The sequence below is a fragment of the Oncorhynchus mykiss genome, chromosome 4 (genome assembly GCF_057628025.1).
Source record: "Oncorhynchus mykiss isolate SJ-2025 chromosome 4, ASM5762802v1, whole genome shotgun sequence".
Classification (NCBI taxonomy): domain Eukaryota; kingdom Metazoa; phylum Chordata; class Actinopteri; order Salmoniformes; family Salmonidae; genus Oncorhynchus; species Oncorhynchus mykiss.
In genome coordinates this window covers 46,527,786-46,554,888 of record NC_143025.1, presented here as the reverse complement: position 1 = coordinate 46,554,888, position 27,103 = coordinate 46,527,786, and the positions used below count along the sequence as shown (strand labels likewise).

General features: G+C 40.7%; 1 long non-coding RNA gene and 1 pseudogene across 2 annotated transcripts; one reads left to right on the top strand and one right to left on the bottom strand.

Annotated features, from left to right (window-relative positions):
• The first annotated feature begins 83 nt into the window (after nt 1-83).
• Nucleotides 84-9,042, top strand: LOC149984034 (uncharacterized). The gene is made up of 2 exons (XR_016495300.1): nt 84-376; nt 8,710-9,042. It is a non-coding gene; the product is annotated as an uncharacterized LOC149984034 (long non-coding RNA).
• A 118-nt stretch (nt 9,043-9,160) lies between these two features.
• Nucleotides 9,161-10,210, bottom strand: LOC110521899 (E3 ubiquitin-protein ligase RNF25-like; annotated as a pseudogene). The gene is made up of 3 exons (XR_016495299.1): nt 9,959-10,210; nt 9,616-9,753; nt 9,161-9,506 (listed from the first exon to the last, which is right to left on the bottom strand). The product of XR_016495299.1 is annotated as an E3 ubiquitin-protein ligase RNF25-like (transcript).
• Between the last annotated feature and the right edge of the window lie 16,893 nt (nt 10,211-27,103).

The following is a 27,103-nucleotide window of genomic DNA, read 5'->3' as shown; positions in this document are numbered from 1 at the left end:
TAGCTTTAAAGTACTTATATTCAGTATTTTTATGCCAATGTAGCGGTGTTACTAGTATTTTTCATACTACTCTCCTGTCTCAGGTTCATCAGTTGACATAGTGCAGCCACCATCCATCAGTGATCTGCTAGGAAGTGTGGACCTCACCAAGTTCTACCGCTACCAGGGTTTTCTGACCACCCCCACCTGCAATGAAATGGACCATGTTCTTAGAGCCAATCAAGATGCGGAGAGATCTAGTGAGTGGTAACCTAACATAGCAGGCGTAAAAGAAAAGCCTGAGCGGAGCTGGAAGAAACGGGAAGCATCCGGTTTGAGTCTTCACCTCTGCTTCCTGAAAACCGTATGCTTACGGTTTCGTACAACCCCGCTGAAGGTGAGTGAATGGTGGTGGGCTGACTTGTCGATTGGTTGAGTGGGATTGCCACACTGATGCATTAGGTTGGCTTACACTCCAACAAGTGTTCTCCTTAGTCAAATGAAAGATGTGTGCAGCTTTATTATATTTTCCTGAGCCATTGAAGAAGCCTAAGGGAGTGGTCGAAATTTGCACAATTGTTACCCAGAGGAAAATGGGGGTGGTTCGGGCTTTTTCAATTTCAGTCAGGGGGACTGTTTAGTATTTTTTTAGTCCAGGAGAGGTCATGTAATTTGTAATAGATTAAATGTCATATTGCTCAGTGTTTGAGAATGAGTTGCTTATTATATCTCAATGTGTGCCCAATGCTGCCCCTCATCCCTGAATCTCTGCTGGGCACGCAATATCAAGTGCGCCTAGTGGGGTCTCAATCAAGTGATCCATAGCCTATACTATATGCTATAGGCCTAGGCCAGCGTTTCCCAAACTCGGTCCTGGGGGAAATGCACTGGGAGTGTGTATATAAAACTAGGCTACCACAATCATGAGCTCTGGCCTGCCCTGCTCTTGCTGATGTAAATCCTTTTGTTCTGCCTAACCAATGGCTGTGCTGTATACGGTGGCACTTCAGGAAGCAAGTGAAAGGCTTCTTCGGCAAAAAAACTATTTGTCCCAAAAATTCAATAGAGAAAGAGCGCAATGATGAGGACCGGAGGTACGCTTGCTACTGCTCTATTTATTAATACAAATCATTTTTCATTGCCCATAATGAAGCTATTTGTCAGTTATTAACCTCACAATAAGTCATATATTCAAGTCATTTACATAACTATGAAGCAGCAGCCATGGAGACAGACAGCATGTCAGTGATGAAAGTAGGCCTAATTATTTTAAGCAGTCTTCATTTTAATTTGCCTTCGCTACTAGCAGGAAGGGGGCTTTGTGTTGGAGCCAGTGTCTTTCTATTCAAGAAAGAGGTATGCCTACCTGTTTGACAGATTAAATTATAGTCTACCATCTATAGATTTTGTCAGCCAATTCCTTCAGTTACCATACACTCCTTAAATAGCTCAGTGTCAGGCTCGGTGTGTTAAGTTAAAACCAGGGCTCGGTTTATTTGAGGATAAATGGGTAAAATCGTAGGCCCTACCCCTTGTTAGGTTAAGATGTTTTTAATTCAAATGGACCGGATTCTTTAACAACGCTTTAGTCCACAATGCTTTATGCTAGAAACAAGCTGTACAATGCAGGGGAAAGACGTGACTCTACATACAGGATAGCTTTGGTTCCATGATGTTCAGAGGCTTCGCTACAAACTTCTATAGCCGAGGATACTTTTTTAAAATTTTGCTTGGGAAGTACACTATTGTGTGATCGTGGTGATCATTTCAACAGTCTTTTAAACACCATCGTTCAGGAGCAAGTCAGAAGGAAATTCATTATTATTTCTATATGTTGCCATTTAAGAAATCAAGTATGAAGCATTTGTGACAACTACAGGCTGGCATGAGCATTCAAAATGTCAAACACATGCCAATAAATTTCACAGACTGTATAAAATGTTATTTATAGTTACTACTTAGAATTAAGTGAAACAAATTCCTTAGGCTATACAGTTGTCGTGGAAATTCACCACTAAGGACTCAAATACAAAGCAAATGAAGCAATCTTTATCACGGCCAGAGAGGTTTACAAACTCAATACAAGCCCGATGAAACTTCATACTGCTACACAAACAAGTCATTAAAGCATGGTTGGTTCCTGCATGAGCCTGACTGATACCACACCAGGCTTCATACCTTGAAACTGAGCTATTGTATCATCACTCCTAGTTCCCAGAGCAATGTTCTGGGCATACTGCCAAATTGATTCAGTGAGGGTGTGGATTCCTACTTTGTACAATCAATCAGTCACTCGCATGAACCCAACCAAGTTGGTTATTAGAAAAGCACCATTGTGCTAAACATACGTTCATACACACAAGAACATTTTCATCACACAGTCAATGTCACATCTACTCCCCTCTGGCGTTCACCGTCACTGGTATACTAGCCACCGGTCCTGGCATCAATCATTACGCGCACCTGCACGTCATCATCAGACACACCTGGACTCCATTACCTCACTTATTACCTCCCCTATATCTGTCACTCCCTTAGGTTCTTTCTCCAGTCAGTGTGGTTTATGTGTTTCATGTCTCTATGCTACTCATGTTTGTTATATTGGTTGATGTGCCATTTATTATTAAACTCACCACCTGCACTTGCTTTCTGACTCCCAGCGTATACGTTACAGGCATTCACTTTTAGAAACACGAATTTGGCAATTATCTGGTATGAGGATCATGAGTGTACCTGGCTCCCTCAGTTTTAGTTTTATGTTCCTGTATAAAAATAGCAAAAAAAAGTTCAAATGATTGCATGTGTTCTGGAATTATTCTAATCAAAGGAGAGACTTGTAGATTTCTTCAAAACAATTAACTTTATTAGTAATTACTGCAGTAATGGAACGTTAACAGTCACCCAATGGTGTAGAGTTAAAGCCCAAATAAACAGGATTCGGTTACAACTCTTTATAGTCTTCCTGAGTCCTTGTGATGAAGAACAGATACATTGAAATTATATAAAAGGTACATTTTGCTCTCATGCAAAAGACATCAAGATTTACATGGTGCCAAATACAGTGCCTTGCGAAAGTATTCGGCCCCCTTGAACTTTGCGACCTTTTGCCACATTTCAGGCTTCAAACATAAAGATATAAAACTGTATTTTTTTGTGAAGAATCAACAACAAGTGGGACACAATCATGAAGTGGAACGACATTTATTGGATATTTCTAACTTTTTTAACAAATCAAAAACTGAAAAATTGGGCGTGCAAAATTATTCAGCCCCCTTAAGTTAATACTTTGTAGCGCCACCTTTTGCTGCGATTACAGCTGTAAGTCGCTTGGGGTATGTCTCTATAAGTTTTGCACATCGAGAGACTGAAATTTTTTCCCATTCCTCCTTGCAAAACAGCTCGAGCTCAGTGAGGTTGGATGGAGAGCATTTGTGAACAGCAGTTTTCAGTTCTTTCCACAGATTCTCGATTGGATTCAGGTCTGGACTTTGACTTGGCCATTCTAACACCTGGATATGTTTATTTTTGAACCATTCCATTGTAGATTTTGCTTTATGTTTTGGATCATTGCCTTGTTGGAAGACAAATCTCCGTCCCAGTCTCAGGTCTTTTGCAGACTACATCAGATTTTCTTCCAGAATGGTCCTGTATTTGGCTCCATCCATCTTCCCATCAATTTTAACCATCTTCCCTGTCCCTGCTGAAGAAAAGGAGGCCCAAACCACGATGCTGCCACCACCATGTTTGACAGTGGGGATGGTGTGTTCAGCTGTGTTGCTTTTACGCCAAACATAACGTTTTGCATTGTTGCCAAAAAGTTCAATTTTGGTTTCATCTGACCAGAGCACCTTCTTCCACATGTTTGGTGAGTCTCCCAGGTGGCTTGTGGCACACTTTAAACAACACTTTTTATGGATATCTTTAAGAAATGGCTTTCTTCTTGCCACTCTTCCATAAAGGCCAGATTTGTGCAATATACGACTGATTGTTGTCCTATGGACAGAGTCTCCCACCTCAGCTGTAGATCTCTGCATTTCATCCAGAGTGATCATGGGCCTCTTGGCTGCATCTCTGGTCAGTCTTCTCCTTGTATGAGCTGAAAGTTTAGAGGGACGGCCAGGTCTTGGTAGATTTGCAGTGGTCTGATACTCCTTCCATTTCAATATTATCGCTTGCACAGTGCTCCTTGGGATGTTTAAAGCTTGGGAAATCTTTTTGTATCCAAATCCGGCTTTAAACTTCTTCACAACAGTATCTCGGACCTGCCTGGTGTGTTCCTTGTTCTTCATGATGCTCTCTGCGCTGTTAACGGACCTCTGAGACTATCACAGTGCAGGTGCATTTATACGGAGACTTGATTACACACAGGTGGATTGTATTTATCATCATTAGTCATTTAGGTCAACATTGGATCATTCAGAGATCCTCACTGAACTTCTGGAGAGAGTTTGCTGCACTGAAAGTAAAGGGGCTGAATAATTTTGCACGCCCAATTTTTCAGTTTTTGATTTGTTAAAAAAGTTTGAAATATCCAATAAATGTCGTTCCACTTCATGATTGTGTCCCACTTGTTGTTGATTCTTCACAAAAAAATACAGTTTTATATCTTTATGTCTGAAGCCTGAAATGTGGCAAAAGGTCGCAAAGTTCAAGGGGGCCGAATACTTTCGCAAGGCACTGTATCTGTCTCTAGTTCATTTACTCCTTGCTTATACAAAAAATACTAATGCAACCTAGAATACTAAATATTTTTCTTAAAAAAACTGGTGATTGGTTCTCCCTGTTACCGACAGACAGGCACACAGACAATAATCATGGATTGGAATGCAAAGAAGTCTTTAGGTTATCACCGGGCCATCGTAAATCTACTCGTCGGCGTTAAATCTCAGGCTTCTCTCTCTTCACACAGACACATGAAAGTTCTAACAATCCTATTCTGTTGCCTCTAAGAAAAACATACAATGTGAGTACTAATATAGGATTACATTCTAATTTAAGAGTAATGTGATTAACATAATGTTGTGATTCTACGACATTCCCCCCATCTTGAAACCTAGTCTCAATTTAAAATAGGATTGCAACTTTTAAAAAACATTAGTACAAATAAAACAAACCACTTCCAACTCAAACTTACAGGAAAAAAAAACTTCCTTGCACTAGTATATTACCATTGTAAATAACCATTCATTGGTTCATTGAGGTTTTACTTCCACATAGTGGTGCATACATTCTTCATAAAACAAGAAACATAAAAACAATAATTCATTGCATTGGTTGCTGCATGTGACAGCTCTATCACAGACTCAACGTCCTCCCAAAAACCTTAGCACTGTCTCCCATTTCAACCGCCAACACATATAAGCATTCTACCAATTTGTCTATGATACAGTCACCTGCATGAACCTTGAAGAAAAACAAAAGATGCATACAGTTTATACGATTTAAGCCTATTCTTCATAGAGAGTAAAAAGCAAATATTCAATGCATAATGCAGTATATGCAACAATGGAGTTTAATAAAAAATAACTTCAGTTATAAAAACACATTTACTATTATTCTAAACAGGTGAGCGTTCTTCATCATCATCACCTTCATCATAAGATAAATAGTTTGGCAACTCATTCAAATTAGAGTCCTCATCCTCTGTTCTATCATCCCTTGTTAGCAGAGGCATCATTCAGGATTTGTCAGGGCCCAGAGCAACCCCACCCCATTTCAGCAATACAGCCCTCATACATGTTATCAAAATAGAACAGGCACAAAACATAAGGCATAGCACAATCGCTACTGGGAGGAGAACTTGTAACATCAGAGTACCCCGTGGGCCTAACATATCATAGAACCACGACGATGCTGAACTACAGTTGAACTATGCTGAACTACAGCCTTCCACAAGCTTCCCACAATAAGTTGGGTGAATTTTGGCCCATTCCTCCTGACAGAGCTGGTGTAAGTAACTGAGTCAGGTTTGTAGGCCTCCTTGCTCGCACACGCTTTTTCAGTTCTGCCCACAAATTTTCTATAGGATTGAGGTAAGGGGTTTGTGATGGCCAATCCAATGCCTTGACTTTGTCGTCCTTAAGCCATTTTGCCACAACTTTGGAAGTATGCTTGGGGTCATTGTCCATTTGGAAGACCCATTTGCGACCAAGCGTTAATGTCCTGACTGATGTCTTGAGATGTTGCTTCAATATATCCACATAATTTTCATTCCTCATTCCTCGTTCTATTTTTGTTTCATCAGACCAGAGGACATTTCTCCAAAAAGTACAATCTTTGTCCCCATGTGTAGTTGCAAACCTTAGTCAGGCTTTTTTATGGCGGTTTTGGAACAGTGGCTTCTTCCTTGCTGAGCGGCCTTTCAGGTTATGTCGATATAGGACTCGTTTTACTGTGGATAAAAAATACTTTTGTACCTGTTTCCTCCAGCATCTTCACAAGGTCCTTTGCTGTTGTTCTGGGATTGATTTGCACTTTTCAGACCAAAGTACGTTCATCTCTAGGAGACAGAACGCTTCTCCTAACTGAGTGGCATGACGGCTGCGTGGTCCCATGGTGTTTGTACAGATGAACACAGTATGTCATTAGTAGCACAACACATTTAGTACTCACTACACTTTATAGGTTATTATACAGAGTGAACATAGAAATTGAACTAGTAGGGGTGGGAAGGCATGCTATACAAGTCCCATTTTTCCGTTGTCTGACGTGAAACGTCAGCATATCATACCATACATTGTCTTTCCATGGTGTTGAAATGTTCAGCGTCTCTTGGTGATACCACCAAGTTGCTGAACGTTTATTTCTGTTTGAGCGGCTGTTATTTAAGTCCCGCCGTGGGACTGCACTGGAATTGGTCAGACTGTTAGCATTCCTGTCATCACCTCCTCTGGTCTGCTCTGATCCATACAGCAGCTGCAATAAAGAAGCTAGCCAGAAAAGCTACAAACAGGATACACAGAATCTGGCCCTGATCCTCCCATGACCAGCTAGGTCCTCTGCAGCGATTCATCCTCTGGTACAGCTTGGACTGGGTCGTATGGCACCTTCCTGCAGTGGCCGGCGTGAACCCACGTAGATCTCTCAGCAACCTTCACAGACTCTCAGAAATATTTTGAATAACCCTATTTACAAAATGTGTGCCATTGTCCGAGCTTAATTAGGATGCCAGACCCCACCTAGGAATAATTTCCATCTGTAAGTTCTTGGCTACAGCCATAGCTGTAGCATGTTTGCAAGAACACCTCAAATAAGCAAAGATAATCATTACTTTAAGACAAAGGACAGTCAACGAGGAGAATTTCAAGTACTTTGAAAGTTTCTTGAAGTGCAGTCGCAAAAACTATCAAGCATTATGATGAAAGTGTCTCTCATGAGGAATGTCACAGGAAAGGAAGACCCAGAGTTACCTCTGCTGCAGAGGATAAGTTCATTAGTTACCAGCCTCAGAAATTGGCAATTACCTGCACCTCAGATTGCAGCCCAAATAAATGCTTCACAGAGATCAAATAACAGACACATCTCAACATCAACTGTTCAGAGGAGACTGGGTGAATCAGGCCTTCATGGTTGAATTTCTGCAAAGAAACCACTACTAAAGGACACCAATAATAAGAAGACTTGCTTGGGGCAAGAATTTTGAGCAATGGACATTAGACTGGTGGTAATCTGTCATTTGGTCTGATGAGTCCAAATTTGAGATTTGCTTCCAACCGCTGTGTGAGATGCAGAGTAGGTGAATGGATGATCTCAGCATGTGTGGTTCCCACCGTGAAGCACAGAGGAGGATGTGTGATGGTGTGGGGTTGCTTTGCTGGTGACATAGTCTATGATTTATTTAGAATTCAAGGCACACTGAACCAGTATGGCTACAACAGCATTCTGCAGCGATACGAAATATATTTTATTTTTGGTTGCTACATGATGTGTTATTTCCTAGTTTTGATGTATTCATCATTATTCTACAATGTAGAAAATAGTAAAAATAAACTCTTGAATGAGTAGGTGTGTCCAAACTTTTGACTTGTACTGTATGTAGGGGGGCTATGGAAAGTTTCTGGGGCTTCCATAAAGAGAGGGGGGGAAATGCTGTGGTAGGCTAAGTGAATAATGTGAAACGCCTCCGCCTGTAAAAGTTGATTTTGATTTATAAGGGCGGGGTCAATTTGCATGCATTCATTAATTTGTTGTCATGCTCGGATGTGGAATTAAAAAAGATTGTGTCTCCAGTCATGTAAAATGACGTAGAACTCCATGAAATGCGTTTATAAGAGGCAATTTTTTATCGGACCGCAAATGAAGAGATGTACTGCATTTGTGTTGTGCTTTTATTATAATGGAGTTATTTTCAACCTTGTCTGCAGTCTGCGAATCCACAATCTTCTGGCTACTTTGCCATGTAATGCTTACAAAACACAGAACAGTTTCTAAAACTGCATATCTAAGGCTCTGGTCTGTCCTTGTTTCGTTACTGAAATTAGGCGACTATTAGCATTTTTGCAGCCAGGAAACCGCGGAGCGATTTCTGCATAATGCACCTTTTTAATTATTATTTGGGGTATAGGGGAGGGTCACTTTTTTCAAGCGTTCAGGGTGGGTCAGGTAAAAATATATTTTACTGAAGGGAGGGCCATACATTTTTATCTCAGAGGTCAGATTTTCTCCAGGTATCCCTCATAAATAATGTACAGTGCCTAAGCTTATCCTTTCATACTCCTGTCCCACTCTCAGGTGGAGCTGTTTTCCTAAAACCCTGAAGTACAGAAACATCTCCAGGCCAGTGCAACGCTTCCCCGGGTTGTCAGTGTCCCCACTGGGCCGCATTTGCAGCGGCCAGACTTCCAGCAGGAGGGCTCTCGTCCGGCCTACAACTACTACTACTGGGCTGGGGGTGAGGCTGGACGCCCAGGGGGAGGGGTTGGTATGCAGAAATAAGGGGAGGAGCGAAAGCAGGAGGGGAAAAAAGGAAGAGGGTGGGGGGAAATAAGTTGAAGTGTGTGATGTTCAAGGCAGGTCAATTTCAGCTGATTTCTGTCAATAATAAAGATGCTGTATGTTCCCTCAGACAAATGTGGCCCGTCATTTCTTTATCTTATGCAGTAAAAAGAATGCTTCAGCATAAACTAAACTGCCCACGGACAACAATTCAAACAGCAATAGGAAAGAAGGCAGGACACACTGGTTAATCTAGGTACCAGACAGTGCACAGCTTTATTTTAGGTGTGTCGAGAATGTAAATTGAGGTACAGACATAGTTGTTCTTAGTTCCTCTCACCGGTGTCCCTGGGTGGGTGTGGGGCCTTTCTCTCCCTGCCTCTGGCCTGCCTCTCCCTCCCGGGACCCCTGAAGTGGCCCTGCGGCACTTGGTGACAGTACTGATGACCTAGCCCTCCCCTGCGACGTGAGTGGCCAGCGTGCTGCAGCTTTGGTGCTGTGATCTGCTTGGTGGAGGCAGGGGGAAGGGAGGGCAGTGATCGGCTGGGAGAGGCATTCCCATCAGCGCTGACATTGTCTGAGTCAGGAGGCGGCTATGAAAAACAATTAATGTTTAATTAAGATACATTATCAGGAAAGTATGTGCTCACACACTGACACTTCAGCAAATATTTTTTTCTAAGCCCCTCCTTGCTTCCTTACCTCATTAATATGTATGAGGAAGCGGTTAGACTCTGCCTCTGTGTCGATAATCCCGCCTTTAGCTTTCTAATGCTCCAAAAGGTTCTGGAGCTCAGCCCACTTCTGACGAAACTCCACCCCTATCACCAGTCCCTCCAGCTGAGTGAAGTAGAGGTCAGCATAAATGCATGGATGTATTTGCAATAGTAGCCACTATAATTTAAGGGGTTGTGTGTCGCTCAAGGGGTTTAGTTAAAATTGCAAACCCTTAATTTAAAAAATATATATTACAGTGCTGTAGAGAAAAAAGAACAGCTACATAGCAGTACAGTGTGTTTGTCAGTGTGTGCAATTGTGTCTTTACCTTTGGAAAGCTAGGGGCGGAATTGGACAGGAGCTGGTCAAAGTTGTAAGTCAGAGGTTCTCTACACACGGGACACACAACCGTTAGCTTGTACAGGGGAGGTATAAAGAAAGAACCACCAGTCAAACTGACCACAAAGTGAATCATCACTGTAAAATATCCAGGAATATAGCTAAAATAAATAAATAATTGACATATTGCTCTCTGTCAGGATCTCTTTGGCTTTCTGAGAGAGACCGAAAAGAGGGACTGAGTCAGGTACTTGATATTCATCTCTATTTATACATTTCTAAATAAAATAAAATCAGGTCAAAGGGCATCCTCGAGCCACAGTTCTAATTTTAATATCACAAATACAGTACTTAAATTACTGTGGTCTCCAACTAAGAACAGAGGGAGTGAGAGAAAGAGAAAATGAGGGAAACGGAGAGAGAGAGTGGGAAATAAAGCGAGAGAAAGAGAACTGGCCTCAGTGAGCTGGTACAACACAGCAGAACCCAGGCAGGACACCACCTCTTTCTGCAGACATTTCTGCACACTTAGAGAGAGAGATAAATCTGGGAGCAATACAAGCAACAGGGGACACAACATTTTTTTTAACAACCCTTCATCAGAGCAGTGGATAAGACTACAATGAACCTAAGATGGAGGACAACAGATTTCCTCTAGGTACCTGCAAAGCTTGTCATCAGAAAGACCCCGAGGGTTGTGGATGGAAATGGAGGGAGGAGAGGAGGGATACTTAGGAAGAGAGAGAGATCAGTGTATAACATTGGAAGTGGCATGTCCTGAGAACGAAAGGGACAGGGCAGGATTCTGAAATTCTGAAAGCTGAAACTTCACATGATTCAGAAACAATATTACAGGAAGTGTTGTTGCTACATGGAGGGTTGTCTCAAAACTCACATAGGGACCCCTCAACTCCGGTGCTACTGGGTAAGCAGACTTCTGTTACATACCTGCACCAATACACAAAAGTGTACACACCCTGTAGGTAGCTCTCCAGGAGCAGGGAACGCCAGTATATTTAGGTGGGTACACAAATCTTTTTTTTTTTTTTTTTACACAAGTAACCTAAATACAGTGCCTTGCGAAAGTATTCGGCCCCCTTGAACTTTGCGACCTTTTGCCACATTTCAGGCTTCAAACATAAAGATATAAAACTATTTTTTTGTGAAGAATCAACAACAAGTGGGACACAATCATGAAGTGGAACAACATTTATTGGATATTTCAAACTTTTTTAACAAATCAAAAACTGAAAAATTTCAAAAATATTCAGCCCCTTTACTTTCAGTGCAGCAAACTCTCTCCAGAAGTTCAGTGAGGATCTCTGAATGATCCAATGTTGACCTAAATGGCTAATGATGATAAATACAATCCACCTGTGTGTAATCAAGTCTCCTTATAAATGCACCTGCACTGTGATAGTCTCAGAGGTCCGTTAAAAGCGCAGAGAGCATCATGAAGAACAAGGAACACACCAGGCAGGTCCGAGATACTGTTGTGAAGAAGTTTAAAGCCGGATTTGGATACAAAAAAATTTCCCAAGCTTTAAACATCCCAAGGAGCACTGTGCAAGCGATAATATTGAAATGGAAGGAGTATCAGACCACTGCAAATCTACCAAGACCTGGCCGTCCCTCTAAACTTTCAGCTCATACAAGGAGAAGACTGATCAGAGATGCAGCCAAGAGGCCCATGATCACTCTGGATGAACTGCAGAGATCTACAGCTGAGGTGGGAGACTCTGTCCATAGGACAACAATCAGTCGTATATTGCACAAATCTGGCCTTTATGGAAGAGTGGCAAGAAGAAAGCCATTTCTTAAAGATATCCATAAAAAGTGTTGTTTAAAGTTTGCCACAAGCCACCTGGGAGACACACCAAACATGTGGAAGAAGGTGCTCTGGTCAGATGAAACCAAAATTGAACTTTTTGGCAACAATGCAAAACGTTATGTTTGGCGTAAAAGCAACACAGCTGAACACACCATCCCCACTGTCAAACATGGTGGTGGCAGCATCATGGTTTGGGCCTGCTTTTCTTCAGCAGGGACAGGGAAGATGGTTAAAATTGATGGGAAGATGGATGGAGCCAAATACAGGACCATTCTGGAAGAAAACCTGATGGAGTCTGCAAAAGACCTGAGACTGGGACGGAGATTTGTCTTCCAACAAGACAATGATCCAAAACATAAAGCAAAATCTACAATGGAATGGTTCAAAAATAAACATATCCAGGTGTTAGAATGGCCAAGTCAAAGTCCAGACCTGAATCCAATCGAGAATCTGTGGAAAGAACTGAAAACTGCTGTTCACAAATGCTCTCCATCCAACCTCACTGAGCTCGAGCTGTTTTGCAAGGAGGAATGGGAAAACATTTCAGTCTCTCGATGTGAAAAACTGATAGAGACATACCCCAAGTGACTGACAGCTGTAATCGCAGCAAAAGGTGGCGCTACAAAGTATTAACTTAAGGGGGCTGAATAATTTTGCACGACCAATTTTTCAGTTTTTGATTTGTTAAAAAAGTTTGAAATATCCAATAAATGTCGTTCCACTTCATGATTGTGTCCCACTTGTTGTTGATTATTCACAAAAAAATACAGTTTTATATCTTTATGTTTGAAGCCTGAAATGTGGCAAAAGGTCGCAAAGTTCAAGGGGGCCGAATACTTTCGCAAGGCACTGTACATGCCCTAAACCAGGGGATGGGGAATATATTTGGGGGATTGCAAAGGACAAGGAAGAAGGGAATATGAGCATACCTGCAAGTCGAGAGTCAAAGTCAGGGTGAGTCGCACAAACTGAGAGAGGGAATCTTCACCCGTGGAGGGATATAGAACCAGACTCACCTTCTTTCTATACCCTATAAGAGAGAGCAACAGAGAATTTCTATTAAACACACGCACACACTTCAAAGCCTGAAGTCTATCAGCTATTCATCTAGTCTTATCTATTGTCCGGGGGAGGCTAATCAGTCATGTGCTATAGTAAAACACCCAGGGATAGAAAAGAGAGCAGAAAGAGATGTCTGTTTAAGTGTGAAGGCTGATAGTCCTCTTCAAAGAGCAGTTGGCAGGACAGGATGTTGAATACAGAGGGAACGCAACAATCAGCTGAGTATGATGCAACAGACCTGCAATATTCCTCTATTTGGCCCATCCTCGTGATGCAACATAACACATAGCTAACTAGCACACTGCACCTCTGATACAATGGTGTGTGTGTGTGTGTGTGGTGTTTGTGTGCCTATAGTATTATAGTCTGGTCACAGATCTGTACTGTATGTGCTTAAGGTGAACCAAGTTGTTTTGTCATTTGTTGCTATGCCACACCAGCACAAACAGATCTGCAATCAGGCTACAGCTGGTATTTATATAGATTCATGAGTCAGCAAAATCCTGCTACCATCGAAGTGAGGTCTTAGCCCAAGGCCCCAGAACACCACTATCATCAAATAGAGTGGCTCACCCATCATCTCTTCTGTTAATCTGCAGCTCATCCAGATAGATGGACTGGAGAACCTCAATCTCGGACAGCACACCATAGAGAGGAGATGTAGCCAATGTCAATGAATGATGCACCAATCTGGATGTTACAGCAGAAATGGCTTAAACTGTAATTTATTAACTTACTGCAGAGCAGGATCATTAGCTAGCTAGCTAAACCAGATGTAAAATGTAGAGCCTACATAGCTCAGTTAATCATGTGTGGCAAATTATCAAGCCAGCTATAAATGACAGCTATCAAGCCAGGGTCGTTCAACCTCAAAAAGCGCGAGAAAGGATTGACACCCACCATCTTAGATTATTCAGAAATGATTTTGTCTCAATATAATTTGATCTCTGTGAAACTAAACTAATTGATTGCACCCAAATTGTCTATTTTCATTTATAGGATTCATATAATATTCAATAAATATAGTACCGAGCACCTGATTTGGACCCAACTTTTTTTTCCAACAATGAGTTAGACATGAGGAATACAAAGAAGTGGTCAAAAGCCACCCACATACCACCTCCCTCCCCCCTGCCAATCCCACCCCAACAACGAGCATATAGTATTAGTTCTCTAAGTCTGAAAAGCTGCGGTTCTTCATCCTGTGTAATGTATTCCCAGTGAATTTGGTGATGGTTTTCAAACCCATATTCAGAGAAATTAGTAATTAAAGTTGTTTGGCTTTTGTCCCGTCCTACATCCTGATATTACCAGGTTCTGACCACTAGATGGTGCGGTTCCAGGTGGGGGTTTTTAAGAACCCCCATATGCTTTGGTTTTGTTGTCCACAATTTTTTTTTGCATCCAATGCAAGTCAATGGTACCTTGATTTGCATTTCCATGCTTCATGTCCAAGTCATCCTTAAGTATCTAAAAATATATTGCTCAATGATGTTACTTATAGATGATTTGGATATGAAGTGCGACAATGACAATATAGATACAGTGCCTATAGAAAGCCTACACCCCTTGAACTTTTTTCACATTTGGTTGCCTTAAAGTGGGATTGAAATAGTTACAATAAATCTTTGTCATTGCTCTACTCCATAAAGTCAAAGTGAAAAGACAATTCTACAAATTAATAAAAAGCCAATAACTCAAATAGTTGTTGCATAAGTATTCACCCAATTTGTTCATACAAGCCAAAATTAGTTCAGAAGTAAAATTTTTCTTAACAAATCACATAAGTTATATGGACTCACTGTGTGTGAAATAATAGGGGTTGACATGATTTTTGATTAACTACCCCTTCCTCTGTCCCCCATACATACATACTAGAAGTAAACCGATTAATCGGAATGGCCGATTAATTAGGGCCGATTTCAAGTTGTTTTCATAACAATCGGAAATCGGTAATTTTGGATGCCAATTTTGCAGATTTTAAATTTATTTTATTTAACTAGGCAAGTCAGTTAAGAACACATTCTTATTTTCAATGACGGCCTAGGAACGGTGGGTTAACTGCCTTGTTCAGGGGCAGAACGACAGATTTTTACCTCGTCAGCTCAGGGATTCAATCTTGCAACCTTACGCTTAACTAGTCCAACGCTCTAACCACCTGCCTCACGAGGAGCCCGCCTGTTACGCGAATGCAGTAAGAAGCCAAAGTAAGTTGCTAGCTAGCATTAAACTTAATCAATCATAATCACTAGTTATAACTACACATGGTTGATGATATTACTAGTTTATCTAGCGTGTCCTGCGTTGCATATAATCGATGCAGTGTGCATTCGCGAAAAAGGACTGTCGTTGCTCCAACGTATACCTAACCATAAACACCAATGCCTTTCTTAAAATCAATACACAGAAGTATATATTTTTAAACCTGCATGTTTAGCTAAAAGAAATCCAGGTTAGCAGGCAATATTAACCATGTGAAATTGTGTCACTTCTCTTGCGTTCATTGCACGCAGAGTCAGGGTATATGCAACAGTTTGTGCCGCCTGGCTCATTGCGAACTAATTTGCCAGAATTTTACGTAATTATGACATAACATTGAAGGTTGTGCAATGTAACAGGAATATTTAGACTGATGGATGCCACCCGTTAGATAAAATACGGAACGGTTCCGTATTTTACTGAAAGAAAAAACGTCTTGTTTTCGAGATTATCGTTTTCGGATTCGACCATATTAATAACCTAAGGCTTGCATTTCTGTGTGTTATTATGTTATAATTAAGTCTATGATTTGATAGAGCAGTCTGACTGAGCGATGGTAGGCACCAGCAGGCTCATAAGCATTCATTCAAACAGCACTTTTGTGCGTTTTGCCAGCAGCTCTGCTGTTTATGACTTCAAGCCTATCAACTCCCGAGATTAGGCTGGTGTAACGATGTGATGTGAAATGGCTAGCTAGTTAGCGGGGTGCGCGCAAATAGCGTTTCAAATGTCACTCGCTCTGAGACTTGGAGTAGTTGTTCCCCTTGCTCTGCATGGGTAACGCTGCTTCGAGGGTGGCTGTTGTCGTTGTGTTCCTGGTTCGAGCCCAGGTAGGAGCGAGGAGAGGTACGGAAGCTATACTGTTACACTGGCAATACTAAAGTGCCTATAAGAACATCCAATAGTCAAAGGTATATGAAATACAAATGGTATAGAGAGAAATAGTCCTATAATTCCTATAATAACTACAACCTAAAACTTCTTACCTGGGAATATTGAAGACTCATGTTAAAAGGAACCACCAGCTTTCATATGTTCTCATGTTCTGAGCAAGGAACTTAAACGTTAGCTTTCTTACATGGCACGCTTTTACTTTCTTCTCCAACACTTTGTTTTTGCATTATTGAAACCAAATTGAACATGTTTCATTATTTATTTGAGGCTAAATTGATTTTATTGATGTATTATATTAAGTTAAAATAAGTGTTCATTCAGTATTGTTGTAATTGTCATTATTACAAATCAATTGTTGTGGATGATGTATTAAACCACCCAGACACAAAGATGCTGTCGTACTTCTGAACTGAGCTGCAGGTCAGGAAGGAAACTGCTTAGGGATGTCACCATGAAGCCATTGGTGATTTTAAAACAGCTAACAGAGTTCAATGGTCGTGATGGGAGAAAACTGAAAATGGATCAACAACATTGTAGTGACTCCACTAGGGCTGTCCCCGACAAAAACAAATATTGGTTGATCAAGAGTCACCTGTTCTTTCGACCAATTGATTGGTCAAAATGTTTAAAATGTGTATTTTTCCATATATAGACACATCCTATGTGTTTTATTCAAATAAACTATATTCACTGAGCTTGTCTGATGCTTTAAGCAAACATTTTGATTAAATAATTAAGACACACAAATGACTAGAGGGAGTCCGACCGCAATTGATTTGATTGTGCCGCCAGGCTCAGACTTGCTGCGGTGTGTTAAAAAGAAAGACAGCGAGTGACTGTGCCTAGCACCTGTTATCTCCCCCTCCTCCCTGCTGCAGCGACCACCACACTGTCCGTGTTGCCGAAGCTGCAACATAATTACAGCCATTTCTGACTGAAAAGTTGTTAACAAAATCCCTCATCTGTTTAGGAAAAACATTCCATATTCCCTCAAACCTTTCTCTCTTTACGTGACATGTAAGTGTCGCATACAGGTGACAATAGGGCCTGATCTATAGCATATCATAATCACATCATTAAATTGGTTATAACAAACTCTGAACACCGTAACACGTGACAGCAAAATTGGTGGAAAGAGTGCATGACAAATAAACTCAAAATGGTGGAATGTTTATGATTGGTTGCACAGGCGGTAAAGAGGAAGTCAGATGTGCGGAATAAATTTGACTAGTTATGGAAAATACTGGAGATGAAGATAAATTATGTATGGAGCAAGCACTGCGTGCATTTTAGACCTACAGTTGAAGTCGGAAGTATACATACACCTTAGCCAAATGCATTTAAACTCGGTTTTTCACAATTCCTGACATTTAATCCTTGTAAAAATTCCCTGTTTTAGGTCAGTTAGGATCACCACTTTACTGTAAGAATGTGAAATGTCAGAATAATAGTATAGAGAATCATTTATTTCAGCTTTTATTTCATTCATCACATTCCCAGTGGGTCAGAAGTTTAAGGACTTTTTTAAATACACTCAATTAGTATTTGGTAGCATTGCCTTTTAAATTGTTTACCTTGGGTCAAATGTTTCGGGTAGCCTTCCACAAGCTTCCAACAGTAAGTTAAGTGAATTTTGGCCCATTCCTCCTGACAGAGCTGGTGTAACTGAGTCAGGTTTGTAGGCCTCCTTGCTCGTACACGCTTTTTCAGTTCTGCCCACAAATGTTCTATAGGATTGAGGTCAGGGCTTTGTGATGGCTACTTCAATAACTTGACTCTTGTTGTCCTTAAGCCATTTTGCCACAACTTTGGAAGTATGCTCAGGGTCAATGTCCATTTGGAAGACCCATTTGCAACCCAGCTTTAACTTCCTGACTGATGTCTTGAGATGTTGCTTCAATATATCCACATCATTTTCGTTCCTCATGATGCCATCTATTTTGTGAAGTGCACCAGTACCTCCTGCAGCAAAGCACCGCCACAGCATGATGCTACCACCCACGTGCTTCACAGGTGTGATGGTGTTCTTCGGCTTACAAGCCTCCCCCTTTTTCCTCCAAACATAACGATGGTCATTATGGCCAAACAGTTCTATTTTTGTTTCATCAGACCAGAGGACATTTCTCCAAAAAGTATGATCTTTGTCCCCATGTGCAGTTGCAAACTGTAGTCTGGATTTTTTATGGCGGTTTTGGAGCAGTGGCTTTTTCCTTGCTGAGTGGCCTTTCAGGTTATGTCGATATAGGACTCGTTTTACTGAGGATCTAAATACTTTTGTATCTGTTTCCTCCAGCATACTCACAAGGTCCTTTGCTGTTGTTCTGGGATTGATTTGCACTTTTCAGACCAAAGTACGTTCATCTCTAGGAGACAGAACGCGTCTCCTTCCTGAGTGGTATGACGGCTACATGGTCTCATGGTGTTCATACTTGTGCTATTGTGCTATTGTTTGTACAGATGAACGTGGTACCTTCAGGCATTTGGAAATTGCTCCAAAGGATGAACCAGACTTGTGTACTCAAGGTTCCGTTTTAGGACCACTATTGTTTTCACTATATATTTTACCTCTTGGGGATGTCATTCGAAAACATAATGTTAACTTTCACTGCTATGCGGATGACACACAGCTGTACATTTCAATGAAACATGGTGAAGCCCCAAAATTGCCCTTGCTAGAAGCATGTGTTTCAGACATTTTTTTAAATGTATTTTATTTTACCTTTATTTAACCAGGTAGGCAAGTTGAGAACAAGTTCTCATTTACAATTGCGACTTGGCCAAGATAAAGCAAAGCAGTTCGACAGATACAACGACACAGAGTTACACATGGAATAAACAAAACATACAGTCAATAATACAGTAGAACAAAAGAAAACAAAAAGTCTATATACAGTGGGTGCAAATGAGGTAAGTTAAGGAAATAAACAGGCCATGGTGGCGAAGTAATTACAATATAGCAATTAAACACTGGAATGGTAGATCAGCGGTAGATCGGCAGAAGATGAATGTGCAGGTAGAGATACTGGGGTGCAAAGGAGCAAAATAAATAAATACCAGTATGGGGTTGAGGTAGGTAGATAGATGGGCTGTTTACAGATAGGCTAAGTACAGGTGCAGTGATCTGTAAACTGCTCTGACAGCTGGTGCTTAAAGCTAGTGAGGGAGATGTGAGTCTCCAGCTTCAGAGATTTTTGCAATTCGTTCCAGTCATTGGCAGCAGAGAACTGGAAGGAAAGACGACCAAAGGAGGAATTGGCTTTGGGGGTGACCAGAATGACCATGAATGACTCGTATGTTGTCTGATGGCATGAACAAATAAATGACTGATTGATACAGTAGCCTAGATAAGTATTGAAATATAGGCCTAAGTAAGTTACGTTATGAAGACTAAACAGGATGCGCTTTTAGGCCTACAGCTCGATGGTGGTTATATACAAGGCTATACTAAGCCTACTAATGATAATGACATTCATTATTATGATGACAATAACAATAACGAGATTAAGGAAAAAGGAGGGTTATTATTCTAAATAATTTCTGACAATTTGGAACGGTGTAAACACTAAATAAATTACAAATAATACCAGAGGCTGGTCTAATGAAAAAAAAAAAAGTGTAAAGCCTTTATTACAGCGTAGCAAAAAATTAAAACAGCCACATTTGTGAAATTGTTGAGTGAGACTTGGTGCTCATGGAATCAGTAGGCTATCATCCAAACACTCAAACAGGCAACAGATGTAATATGTCATATTTATGTAGATATATGATTGATTTATAAAGCCAGGCACATTTTATAGTTAGGCTATTGATTATTGGGCTCCCGAGTGGCGCAGCGATCTAAGGCGCTACGACGCACAATTGGCCCAGCATCATCCGGGTTTGGCCGGTGTAGGCCATCATTGTAAATAAACATTTGTTCTTCCCTGACCGCCTTGTAAAAAAATAAAGACAAAATACCTAGTTAGACTTAGACAATTGAGGCAAAGTCTGTTTTCTAATCTCCCAACTCTGTTGCCTCCGCCGCATTGTTCTCAACACCAATATACTGGTTAACATTGCTAGCGCTCACCTAATGAAATATTGGTTGACCAACAGCCTATCAACCAGTTGACTAAATGAGGTCAGCCCTAGACTACACAATAATAAACTAAATGACTGTGAAAATAATAAAAATACAAAGAATATTCCAAAACATGCAATAAAGTAATAGTGTAAAATAATATTTTTGCCTAAATGCAAAGCCTTATGTTTGGGGCAAATCCAACACAACATCACTGAGTAACTGCCTCCTTATTTTCAAGCATGGTGGTGGCTGCATCATGGTAAGGGTATGCTTAACATCAGCAGAGACTGGTGAGTTTTTCAGGATGAAAAGAAATGGAGCTAAGCAAAGGCAAAATCATAGAGGTAAACATGATTCAGTCTGCTTTAACGCCAGACACTAGGACAGGAATTCACCTTTCAGCGGGACAACACCCTACACACAAAGCCAAATTAATGAATTGTCCTGAATGGACAAGTTACAGTTTTGACTTATTCAGTAGTTGCTTGAAAATCTATGGCAATACTTGAAAATTGTTGTCAAGCCATGATCCAACACCTTGACAGAGCATGAACCATTTTGAAAAGAATAACAGGCAAATATTGCACAATAGAGGTGTGCAAAGCTCTTATGAGACTAACCTAGGAAGACTCACAGCTGTAAATGTTGCATTGACTCATTCACCATGGTGGTGAATACCTATCTAATCAAGGTAAAAAAAAAGTACATTTTAAAAATGTAACCTTTATTTAACTAGGCAAGTCAGTTAAGAACAAATTCTTATTTACAATGAAGGCCTACCGGGGAACAGTGGGTAGAACAACTGATTTTTACCTTGTCAGTTCAGGGATTCGATACAGCAACTTTTCGGTTACTGGCCCAACGCTCTAACCACTAGGCTACCTGCCGCAAGTTTTATCTTTAAAAAATATATTATTATTTTTCTTCTGCTTTGACAGAGTATGACAATTAAACCATTTTAATTCTACTTTGTAACAAAATAAAATATGAAGAAATCAAAGGGGGTGTAGACTTTCTATTAGGCACTGTACCATTGACTTGCATTGGATTTGTGTCACACATGCTAAAACGTTAGCATTTGAAACAGTGGCCAGGTAAACAAAACCAAAAGCATGGGTTGCTGACATATCTTGTCCATAAACCACTTACAGGGTAAGGAAACAAATTGTGATTTTGGTTAACTATCCCTTTAATATTGAGGGGCTGTTCTTTTTTGATCACCTCCTAGCAGGAACAACACCGTCTAGTGGTCAGAACCTTGTAATTTCAGAATGTAGGATAGGATATAAACCTAACAACTTCAATGACTATTTTCTCTGAACAGGGGAAAAAAAAGAGAATCCATTACATAAGACAAAGAAACAATATATTTTTTATTTCACCTTTATTTAACCAGGTAGGCTAGTTGAGAACAAGTTCTCATTTGCAACTGCGGCCTGGCCAAGATAAAGCATAGCAGTGTGAACAGACAACACAGAGTTACACATGGAGTAAACAATTAACAAGTCAATAACACAGTAGAAAAAAAAGAGAGTCTATATACATTGTGTGCAAAAGGCATGAGGAGGTAGGCGAATAATTACAATTTTGCAGATTAACACTGGAGTGATAAATTATCAGATGGTCATGTACAGGTAGAGATATTGGTGTGCAAAAGAGCAGAAAAGTAAATAAATATAAACAGTATGGGGATGAGGTAGGTAAAATTGGGTGGGCAGCTCCATACTACTTGTCACACTCCTTGTTGTGGTGGGTTTGGTGCTGAGGGGTCCATGGCTGGCATTTGACCATTTCCTTGTATTCTTCATGCCTTACTCGATGTTAGAAAAAAAGTTTGGTCAAAATCGGATGTTAGTGTAACCGATGTGAAATGGCTAGCTGGTTAGCGGTGGTGCGGCTAATAGCTTTTTAATCGGTGACATCACTCACTTTGAGCCCTTGAAGTAGTGGTTCCCATTGCACTGCGAGAGCTGCTGCTTTTGTGGAACGATGGGTAACGCTTCTTCGTGGGTGTCAGTTGTTGATGTGTGCATAGGGTCCCTGGTTCGAGCCCGGCGAGGGGACCGACTAAAGTTATACTGTTACATTAGGTACTACATTTATTGGGTATTATGAATTCTATACATTTACATGGCCAATTTGGGTGTAATCAGTTAGCTTATTAATTTATCAGAGATCAAATTACATTTAATCAAAATAATGTGTCAAGAATGCTAATGTTATAGGTTTCTAACTACGGAAATTATTTCAGAACAATCTGAGATGGTTGGTGTCATGACTTGCTGAAATGACATGGAACGACCAAGCACTGAACCATAATCTGGTTTTACAGGAGACGTTGAACATGGAAATTCTCCTGCCACGTTCAACGTCTCCTTTAAAGACAGATTCTGGTTCAATCAGATAAAAGCTTAATGTATTTTCCTAAATGTATGTCAGCTAACTACCACTGTATGTAATATATTTAGTAAATTACAATGTTGAAAAACAGTTTGCTTGCAAGATGATGCCTGGCTGCATCATCCCCTGCACTCAGCCGTGTTGTTGGTTAACTTGGGTGTAGCTAACGTTAGTAAACTAGCAAGCTAGCGACCCATGGCTAGCTAACCACAATCTACAACGTACATATCATTTGAATATACATTTAAGTAAATGGTATTGAATATGAATTAACGTATTATATAAATAGTTGACACATTTTCTCTACCTACACGCTCTCATCAACAAACTCACTCGCTTTCAGCGGCCATCTTCGTTCCACCGACCGGTGTTGTGACTGAAAATCTCCCCCTTGCCAGAATTCTCCCCACCTTGTAATTTCCTTAATTTTGTGGCTAGTCAAATACTTTCTATAGAACAACATGTATGTGTGTTATATTAAACAGAGGGAGTAAATCGTTGGCAAGCAATAAACATTTCAGAACAACTATGGCTGAATTATTATCATTACACTTTCAAATATACTAGTCGAATAAGACATGGGAGAGATGACACATTTTGGCAAATAGATTTATTTATAGACTAATACAAAACAGTAGCGGATTTAGCGCTATACAAGCTAGAACCGCCACATACACTTGAAACAAATACCCAAACCGAAAACTGAGTGAAGAGCAGAAATTTCAACTGGCAAGCAAGTCGCAGCAATGAAGAACGCGAAGGGAAGGAGAATTCTAGCAGGGGTGAGATTTTCAGCACAACGCCTGTTCTACTTCGTCTATGGTATATTGGCGATCGCACAATGTAATGTGTATCCCGCCAACTACTATGCGGGATGGAAACAGGATTACCAAAAATGGAACTAAATACCCTGCAAAAAAACTACAAAATGACCAATAAATAAATAAATAAATAAACTAAACTAAATCAAACAACTTTTCAGTTAAAAATAAATAAAACACATCTGATCACTACACAGGCTCAAGGGGAACCTGGGAGGGCGGGTCTTCCTGCGCAAAAACGTTTTTGCTGCAGCCACAAAAATGTCCAGTTTCTTAGACTTCTTTGAGACTTGTGCCGTACAGTTTATCACTTGTTTTCTCAATTATTTTAATCTGGTCCGCATAGGAGATTCGATTGACTGCTCTAACTTTTGCCACCTCGGTCTCCTTCACCCTTACAGTGCACTCCAGGATCTCGGGATCCTGATTCCCACCACAATTGCAACACCGTCATCCTTCTACACACCGTTCAAATATACTCTGTCCATCTGTGCACACTTGAAACATGGCCAAATCCTTTAAATTCTTACACTGCAGTGTTTTGGGGACGAAAGCTCTTACAGTATACCTTTTATATCCAAGCTTCACATGCGTAGGTATTTGCTATTTGTCAAAAAACAAAAGGACCTACAGACTCTTCTTTTTCCCCAATTACCTAACGGGTCAGACGACGGCACCAACCACACCAGGAATTCTCTTCAGGTATTCAACCTGAACATCAGTCATCACCCCTGAGATGACTCCTTTGATGGGAGGGACTACTTTCTTCTTCTTCTATGATATAATGGTGTTCACAACAATTGTATTTCACCACCTACTGTGCAGGTGGATAATAATGATCCCAAAAATGAAGACCAAAAAATATGGGTAAAAAATGTATCAATATCATACAAACTATCAAAAAATAAATTAAATAAACAAAATCAATGTGCTTTTCTGTAAAAAAAAACAAAAATAATAATTCCAATCAGGTTCCGAAGACTCCTGTGAGGGTGGGACATTTCCTAGAGACAATAGTCCTTGCAGTGCTTCTGCCGTAAAGTCTTGGAACCCCAAAAACTTCTCGGCTGCAGATATAATGATATCCAGCTTCTTGGACTGCTTAGACACTGCAGCTGAAAAACATCCCCACAGCATGATGCTGCCACCACCATGGTCGTGGCCACTTAGTACATGTCGACTGCATGATCTTTACAAAAATCATGTGATCAAGTTTTGACTGCAAATTATGGATGTACTGACAAGATACATGTCTTTCCACCTTAACAATGGGAATCGTTTTCCACAAAGCAGCATGGCGGCCAGTCTAGCTCCCGCCTATCCTTTCTTTGGATTGGAGGATATGTCTCATTATTGTAATACTTTTTGGAATATTTCGATAGAGGGTTGTTAACATCAACCGCCTGTATTCAATGGAGAGAGATTTTTTTAGGACATTACACTTACTGATGCACATGGCTACTAGCAGGTGGCAAAGAAATATTAACAAACAGTGTAAAGTATTGGCCCCATGTTTCATGAGCTGAAATAAAATAATGTTCCATACGCACAAAAAGCTTATTCCTCTAGAATTTTGTTTACATCCTTGTTAGTGAGCATTGCTCCTTTGCCAAGATACAAGTGCACCTTGTGCTGGGGACAATAAAAGGCCACTTTAAAATGTGCAGTTTTTTACAGAATTTGGCAGTACGTCCAACTGGCCTCACAACTAAAGACCATGTGTAACTGCACCAGCCCAGGACCTCCACATCCGGCTTCTTCACATGCGGGATCATTTGAGACCAGCCACCCAGACAGCTGATGAATCTGGGTTTGCACAACCAAAGATACAAACTTTTAGGAAACCGTTCAAGGGAAGCCCATCTGTGTGCTCATCGTGTGCCCATCGTCCTCACCAGGGTCTTGACCTGACTGGAGTTCTGCGTCTTAATGGACTACTTGTGGGCAAATGCTCACCTTTGATGGCCACTAGCACGCTGGAGAAGTGTGCTCTTCACCGATTAATTCCAGTTTCAACTGTACCGGGCATATTCATGATGTTGTGTGGGCAAGCCGTTTGCTGATGTCAACTTTGTGAACAGAGTGCCCCATTGTGGCAGTGGGGCTATGGTATGGGCAGGCATAAGCTACGGACAACAAACACAAATGCATTTTATCGATGGCAATTTGAATGCACAGAGATACCATGACGCCATCACCTCATGTTTCAGCATGAAAATGAACAGCCCCATTGAGCACGTTTGGGATGCTCTGGATCAACGTGTACGACAGCGTGTTCCAGTTCCCGCCAATATTCAGCAACTTCACACAGCCAGTGGGACAACATTTCACAGGTCACAATCAAGAGCCTGATCAACTCTATGTGAAGGAGATGTGTCGCGCTGCATGAGGCAAATGGTGGTCACACCAGATACGGACTGGTTTTCTGTTACATGCCTCTACATTTTTTAAAAGGTATCTGTGACCAACAGATGCATATCTATATTCCCAGTCATGTGAAATCCATAGATTATGGCCTAACGCAATTATTTCAATTGACTGATTTCCTTATATGAACTGTAACTCAGTAAAATCTTTGAAATTGTTGCATGTTGCATTTATACTTTTGTTCAGTGAAGTTACAGTTAACGATCTAGTTAATGTGTTTTGAGTTTTCCACATCCTCTTCCCCAAATTAATTAGCCTATGATATTAGATCCATATAAAGATGTATGTAATTAATCTTCATTCAAAAAATATATATCTGGAAATTCTGGTCCTATTTTGACAGTAAATTAGCAACTATAGTCTAATTGTCAATCCACAATTACTTTCTAAGATAATTACTCATGATTTGAGTCTGACTAAATCATGGGCTGGTGCAACCAACTGTAAAGGTTAGTGGCACCAGTGACACCAGGGGAAAATGTAGAGCCCTGTAATAGTAATGAACACTTATAGTAGGTGTTGATTCAGGAGAACACATATGACAGGCACTAATTTGCAATATAGCCTAAGTCATTAGCTTGGCTTTTATAACGTGGAAGGCTTAAGCAGACAGACAGAGAACAAGATGAAGCACAGAGTGACAGCAGAGAAGATGCTGAGACAGATCGACAGCACAACAGGGAGGCAAACAAAATGGCTAGAGCAGAGGCAAAGTGGTGAGTTGTATTTCCAGTGGTGCTTTTACATATTGTATTTGTTTTAAACATGGGCTGGTTAAAAAAGAGGAGGACCATGTCTCGTCAGTCACTGGTACAGAAATGGTTGAGAAACGCTGTACTGTACTGCCAATGTTGTGTCAGCACTACTGCCTGTGTCTAAGGAGGGTGTATATGGGGTGTGAGTTGGCGGCACTTGCAGTGATGTGGGCTGGTGTGGGTAAAATGCAAGTCCGCCCCAGCTCAATTTACTAGTATGGCTATCTCTGGCCTCTCCATGCTCGCTAAACCTTCATAGCAGGTTAGGAGAGCATTTTCACTTACCCAAACCCTTTTCCTAACCTTAACCTCTGTCTCCAAACCTGCATGATAATTATCCTAACCTGCTACATAAAAGTAATTCCGTACCAAAGTGGAGTGAAAAGAGTGTTTCTCAAACCGCTTGAGCAACCAGGGGTGCATTCAAGATAATTGAGTAAATAGTTACTGAACATTGGTGTTACACAGGCACAAAATGCATAGTTGTGTAAAAAAAGAAACCAATTACCATAGTCTTGCATTACAATAGATCTGTCTATTTTGTATCACCCATGGCTTTGCAAATAAACTAATGGTATAGTAGCCCAAAGGCCTGCAGATGGTGATATTGAGTCGTTTCATC